At 35.4% G+C, this 7,500-nt stretch overlaps 1 protein-coding gene across 2 annotated transcripts in view; it reads right to left on the bottom strand.

Annotated features, from left to right (window-relative positions):
• The window catches only part of LOC125673491 (uncharacterized), a 38,131-nt gene that overhangs the window by 29,622 nt on the left and 1,009 nt on the right, over positions 1–7,500 (bottom strand). The gene's annotated exons all lie outside the window — the stretch shown is intronic.

Here is a 7,500-nt window from a genome sequence, read left to right as displayed (position 1 = left end):
TCCTTGTTCGTTATCTTCCTCTTTTCATGAATGCAACAATAAGTTGTATAGATAACTTCTATTCAATGTCATTCTCTCAATACGAAGCTCCTATTAGAATTTTCTGTATTATGTATGTTTATAAAAGATTTGCAGATTTTATACATATTGGGTTATGATTAATCTTTCACAAGAGGAGAATGCAAGTGGTATATGATTATGATTAAAAACCTGTGCTATATTTCTTCGGAAGCATCAATCATCCCTTGGTCTTTCTGACTCAAAATTACTCCGCTAAAGGAAAATGTACCAATTAATCGCAGTTTCATCTTTTTTTTAAGCCATATGTTTTTCTCAATCTTAAAAACTGACTGAATGTTTTCTCTTATTGAAGATTAATTAAGTTTTGTTGTCATAGAAATGACAGCCACGAGTAATTCATTGACAGACTGGAAGTTTTCCCTTCCTCATTGTATGAAGTGTATGATGCACGAACTCTTACAATGAATTGATGAAGCACTTTATGCTCACATACAGGGTGCGGAAGTTAAGAGAGATTCACAACCGGCGAGCACTACATCAGCGTCGAGGGGTTTCTAAAGAATTTTAAAGATTTTTTATCATTCTGAACGGGTGTGGTCCTATCTATTTTGTTAAGTCAAAACACATCTTCAATCTTCTTGGATGAAACGTACTTATCATTTAGTAACGACTGCAACCAAGAAACCTCCCGTCCAAAATAAAAACTGGAGGTTGTCCTGATATCAAATCTGAGGTAACCATCGGGTCCTTTGGATCAACAAGAAATATTTGAATCGTGTGTTGGTGGTGCAGAATGGGCGTAGCTCAAGAGGGGACACAAACAGAATTTGACAATAGATTGGCAGTACATTTTATAAAGTATGGTCATGTTTAATCACAACACTATGAAAGACTTCCAATAAAAAAAAAAGTCAAATAACAAATATCATTAACTCCCTCTTATCATAGTATCTTCAAATTGTCAGTATGAAGTACTCGCTTAGTTGATATATTGAAAGTTGTTTTATCATTTCTTTGAGGTTAGCAATGGCTGGGGTATTGTACATAAATATACATAAACACATAATCAGTTTTCGGTTTCTTTTGGCAGAAGTATATTTCTGTTAACATTCATAAACGGAATCCTTAAATAAAGAAATAATAATAATAATAATTTTAAAAAAAACACCAAAAAACCAAAAAAAAACAAAAAAACAAAAAAAAACAACAACAAACAAACAAAACAAAAACACAAACAAAAACAACAACAACAACAAAAAACAACCAAAAAACAAAAACAATAACTATGCATTAATTGAATTATCTGTTAGGAATTAAGAGTTTTAATGATTGAAGAACATGCATGGTGTGTAATAAAATGAGATTTACTTAATAAAGAATCTGAAAATTAAGTTTGCTGTCTTGTAATATTTTGTTACCCGTGAGCCCTCTATCTTGGTCAGGTAAACGAAATAATCCGAAGTCAACATCAGTAAGAACGGCATAACTTTGAAATACCTCAGACATTTTGTCTATTAACAATGATAGCTTTCATTCATATGTCGATTTGATATATCCCTGTGAGCTGGAAATAAAGGACACCACAGAGTCGTCCACTTCTGCTTCATACTTAGATATTTTATTGAAAGTAGACATTAACGGCAAACTAACAACTCAACTGTATGACAAACGGGATGATTTCAGCTTCTCCATCGTCAACTTCCCACATTTATGTAGCAATATTCCATTATCACCTGCATATGGTGTTTATATATCTCAACTGATTCGATATGCAAGAGCTTGTTCTGGGTATAGTCAGTTTTTAAATCGAGGTAAGCTACTGAGAAACAAGTTGATGGTACAGGGATTTCAACAGTCTCGATTGAAGTCAGCATTTCGCAAATTCTATGGTCGTTATAACGATCTAGTTCGTCAATACAACCTCGCATTGGGTCAAATGCTGTCTGACGTGTTTCATACCGATTGTTAAGCCGTTCTTGGCACACTGATTTTGACTGCGGATAACTCCGTTTACCTGATCAGGATATGGGGCTCACGGCGGGTGTGACCGGTCAACAGGGGATGCTTACTCCTCCTAGGCACCTGATCCCACCTCTGGTGTGTCCAGGGGTCCGTGTTTGCCCAACTATCTATTTTGTATTGCTTGTAGGAGTTATGAGATTGATCACTGTTCGTTATCTTCACCTTACATGCAGCATTCGACCCATGTACTGATGGCTTGTATTTTCAAATTAGATCATTATAGCAACTGAAACCCTTGTAACATCACCTTATTTAACAGTAACCTGCATCGATTAAAAAATTGATCATATGCAGAGCATGCTTTCGTGTATCGAATCAGTTGAGAAACAAAACACCATATCATGTAGGTGATAATGGAATATTGGTACAAAGATATAGGAAGTTGATGATGGATAAACTATATGAGGATATCAACTTCAAACTTAGATATGATGGTGTTCAGTTCGAACAGGTTGGGGTTGAGTTCAAAATTCGACATATTGGCGTTGAGTACAATGTTAAATACTTTGGGGTCGAATTGAAGGTATGGTATAGTGGAGTGCAAAGAAGTCAGAAGTGTTAGGGTCGAGTTCAGACTTAGATAAGTTGGAGTTAATCAGTTCAGACTTAGATAAGTATTGGAGTTGAGTTCAGAGTTAGATAAGTTGGAGTTGAGTTCAGACTTAGATTAGTTGGAGTTGAGTTCAGACTTAGATTAGTTGGAGTTGAGTTCAGACTTAGATAAGCCGGGTTGATCAGTTTAGACTTAGATAAGTTGGAGTTGATCAGTTCAGAGTTTGATATGTTGGGGTTGCGTTCAAACTTAGATGGTTGGCCTCATTGGTGTCGCTACTGAAAATGGGGCAAAGGTATTTTACGAAGAATTAAAAATACAACGTAATGTGATAAAGGCTGGTTAACAAATGGCTTGAAGTGTAGTAGCTCCTCAGCATACACCAGATATACTGATGGAATGGTAAAAATGACAAATTGACTGAATGGTGTGACTGCATAAATAATTTTTATTTCAATTCGTGTAGGCGTATGCTTGTTTGTTTGTTTTTTTTTCAAAATCAAATTACACCATGAATGAAATGTTCTTAATTCATGATTTCAGTTTTCTAAAAGGCGGTCATACCTGCATCCGGTAACCGATATATATATATATATATAATCATTTTTGGATACAGACAGGTGTTCCACCCTTTAGGATTAGAAGAAATTCAGCTGAAATGATAACTCTGATGTGTAAAAACTACATAACGAGATAGGTTATCAAGCAGATGCTTCCAAAAAATAAAAACAACCTCAGCAGTGATAGATACTAAGGTCATAACAAATTACACACATATCGATGTTCTGCTCCCCTTTATGACACAAGGATCGAAATCATCAACATTCTGTCTTGTGGGTTGAAGGTTAATGATTACGAACTTCTATTCGTGGTGTTGTCGGTCAAGTAGAAAGCCCGCTCTTGGGTTTACCGGAGTTATCAGACTACTATCGTATACAGCTTTTTATTCCCCTGTTTATATTAACTGTTTCTTGTCCAAAGCACTCTTGGTGCTCTGTTGTTATAATTCACGTGTTCGAATCTCGCTCGCGCCGGTAAGTGAGAAAGTTTCCCAGTTTACTTTCGGAAGGTTGGTGGTCTCTTCCCAGGTACATTGTATCTGGGTTCTCTCTTCCACCAATAAAAACAAGATAACTGAAAAATTGTTGAGTGTGGCGGAAAGCAGCAAAACAATATAATTAACGTTTTTCAGTTCATTTCATAGAGGTAATTTTAATGCAGATTTTTCACGGTTTGGGTTAATAGTGAAAGTTTAACTACAGTGAAATTAAGGTTATTTATAGAATGACATATGCATATCTATAAGAGAAAATTTATATAAATATGCATATGTCATCCGAAGGACCGTCTCATATAGTCGGCTCTTACAACAAGCAAGGGGTACTGAGGACCTACTCTAAGCCGGATCACCACGGGAACCACAAATCTAGACCTATGTATGGAGCTCAGGGACCTATAAGAATGGAGATCCTTTATCGTGTCAACGCTTGTCGTGATAGGGACCTCCGTACGTAAAGTCATATCCCAAAGGACCCGTGATTCACATCTAATGAAGGCACGGGAACAGTTACTACAGTGTACCTATGTGAACTTATTTGGTTTGACGCTGGGATCGAAGATCGAACACCAGTAGATCCTAGTTGTGAAGAGAGCGCCCTTACCACTAGGCTAGCGCGACCGGTAGTCAATATCTGAAATAATGCACGAGACCGGTAGTCAATATCTGAAATAATGCACGAGACCGGTAGTCAATATCTGAAATAAAGCACGAGACCGGTAGTCAATATCTGAAATAAAGCACGAGACCGGTAGTCAATATCTGAAATAATGCACGAGACCGGTAGTCAATATCTGAAATAATGCACGAGACCGGTAGTCAATATCTGAATTAATGCACAAGGCTGGCAGTCAATATTTAAAATAATGCACGAAACCGTTAGTTAACATCTGAGTTAATGCACGAGACCGGTAGTCAGCATTTAAAATAATGCGAGAAAATGTTTAACTGACTTATTATTTCAGATTTCAAAGGCTTCACTATGTAAGAAACTACGCATGGTATGCATACCCAACAGTTCTTGAATACAATGCAAACAGCGATAACGCATTTAGAGTGCTCAACAATCCATGTTGTGTGTTTGATAAGCAGCATTTATGATGGTGTGGAATTTGCTACACAAATTGTCGTTATTCCAGGTCTGGATAATTTCCCGCAATAAGTCGCACTTTTATGACATAGAGTTAAGGTATCGCAAAATACAAAGTGACTGAAATGTAGTAACTACGATAATCTTCAAAGTCAATTCCATTCGTTAATATTCACTAAACTTAGTCTCTACTATTTGTATGATAAAATGATTATACATGTATTTTAATAAACGTATCAAACTTTTGACGCAGTTATATAATTTATCTGATAACATAAGGTTTTTCGATAGATTTTGTTAATCAAGTGAACTCTACACAGGCAAATGTGCCTCACGTGAATTTCACGTGAAATTCACATGAATTTCACGTGAAAATTTCTATGTGAAATTCACGTTAAAAGAGCATCAAATGTGAATTCACACGAAAAAAAATCACGTGAAATTCACATGAATTTCACGTGAAATTTTTAACATGAATTTCACATAAAATTCACGTGAATTTCACATAAACTTTATAACGTTAAATCATACATGGATATTTTGATACTCTGAATCTCCGGTTCAGATGAACACAAAAAGGAGTACAAATCTGCTTTCAATCTGCTGATAATTTAATTGATTGAATTTGTTTTTACATGTTGTCTTCATTGTCTTTTTTTCTTTCTTTTAATCTCTGAAAAAGAAATATTTATGCATTAGAAGGACTGTTCAATACACAAAAGGAGTCATATTAAGCCTTATGTACACATACTGTACTATGAATAAAATTGCACGTAGATGTAGCAGAAACGAAGAAAACAAAAGTTGCAAAATTATCAATAATTTGTGTTTGAAAGAAACATAACCTTTTATATATCATCATACAGAATAGAATAAAATTATTATACAAGATACAGAAGGAAGTCATGGAATATGTTTTCAAATTGTCATGTTCTAATCCAGAGGCGATTTGAAAATGACTTTGCATTCCTCATTATCTAGATTAAATCTATATAAATGCATTGCTTAAAATGATAGCTGCAGAACTGTAGCTCTCTGAAAAAATATTTTGACATATCTCTGTTATGTCAAAATATTTTTTTCAGAGAGCTACAGTTCTGCAGCTATTAAAATGAAATGATTGACATTGATAGAGCTTTCAAGCTTACATTCTTCTCATTCAAAACTATAGTTAAAGGGGGGAGCAACCAATATATATATACATTTTATTGGCATTACGATATATATAACAATCGATGGACATTGTTACACATCACATCCCCCCCCCCCCCCCCCCCCCCCCCCCTTCAACGTGCCTGATCTCGATGATGCCTCTATGAAGGTAATATAGAACGTTACTTAGCACCCCTAATCAATATATAGATCAATTAAATTATAAAAAATATGTTCTGAATTACGATTACCATGTTCTCTGATGAATAAGGAAAGATTAACAAACCGTGTAGAGTTATGCGATTCTGCGACACGTCCCCGAAGTGACTTCCGTATTTTCGCTGTCGTGCCTATTCGTTGACGTACCCCGTCTAAAGTAATTCTCATCAGTCTGAAATAAGCGGTTGCATTAGGAACTTTAGATCACATAAATGTAATAAGCCTAATGGCTTGAATTTACACTGAACAATTATAATTACAATGCTCAATCTCATCTTACCTGTAGAGTTTCTATGTACTTTCACATTCGCTGTCTTGCATACGTCAGACGCGTCAGACGGCTTACGCGAGTGTGACGTCACAGTCTTGTAAATATTACCGGAATCTGACTGTAGTGTAAAGCTTTATAGATATTTTTTAAAAGTTATCTAAATATACATGGACAGTAATGTTAAGGATTGTTTATGTTTTTCGCTTTCTTCCGAGTGTTAGAAATCTGTGTTTTCCTTTTGATTGACGATCTACAAATTCGGGATAGTGAATACGGCTATACGGCTGATAGAAAATTTTCATTTCTACATGCGTGTATCAGCAATTTCCAGTAGGTCTAACTTTATGCATACACCAGCTTCCAAGGTATCACACCGGTAATTATTCTCGATGTATCTAATAAGGAGGGGGTAATTAAGGGGGGGGGGGTTAATTAAAATTGATGCCAAACTACCGACAGCGGAAAACAATATCATGGCATTTTTTCCCACCTGCACAATACTACCCTCAAATCACATGTATGTAAACAGCCCAAGTGCACCCCGACAAGTAGCCTGTTACTAACATCATAAAGCAGCGAGATAGAAAATTTAACTCATCTTCAGTAGTTTTACAAAACTGATCAAAACAACAATCTTTTGGAATGCATGGTTTTGAATATTCACCAGTTTCAATTTCTAAAGGGTGAGCAAATATTCTTAGCTATTTTAAAAAACGTACTACTCTCACAAATGGAAATTTCAAATGGTCTTATTAGTTTTAATTCATAGTTCTTTCTGATTTTACTGTAAAATAGTAATTTTCCCTGTTTAGAAAATTTCGTGGTTTTGAAGTTGCATATTCTAACTCTATCAATATAGTACGTGATTCTTCAAGTAGTTGGAAAATATGCTTTCATTAATATCTATGATGATGGGAGATTTAATTTATATTTTAATTCTTAAGAGAAAAAATAATGGGAAATGAGAGAAATCAGGTGTGGAAAGTACATGTAATCATACTGCGTACAGAACTACAATGCAAGTTAATAATTTCGTAAATAAACGAGGAGAGGGAGGCGTGAGCAGGATCTACTTTATTGGTCGTTTGCCTACATTTTATAAATGTACTCTAACT

Source organism: Ostrea edulis, chromosome 3, assembly GCF_947568905.1.
Source record: "Ostrea edulis chromosome 3, xbOstEdul1.1, whole genome shotgun sequence".
Lineage (NCBI taxonomy): Eukaryota > Metazoa > Mollusca > Bivalvia > Ostreida > Ostreidae > Ostrea > Ostrea edulis.
The sequence above is the reverse complement of the archived record's forward strand: the minus strand, read 5'-3'. Positions and strand labels throughout refer to the sequence as shown.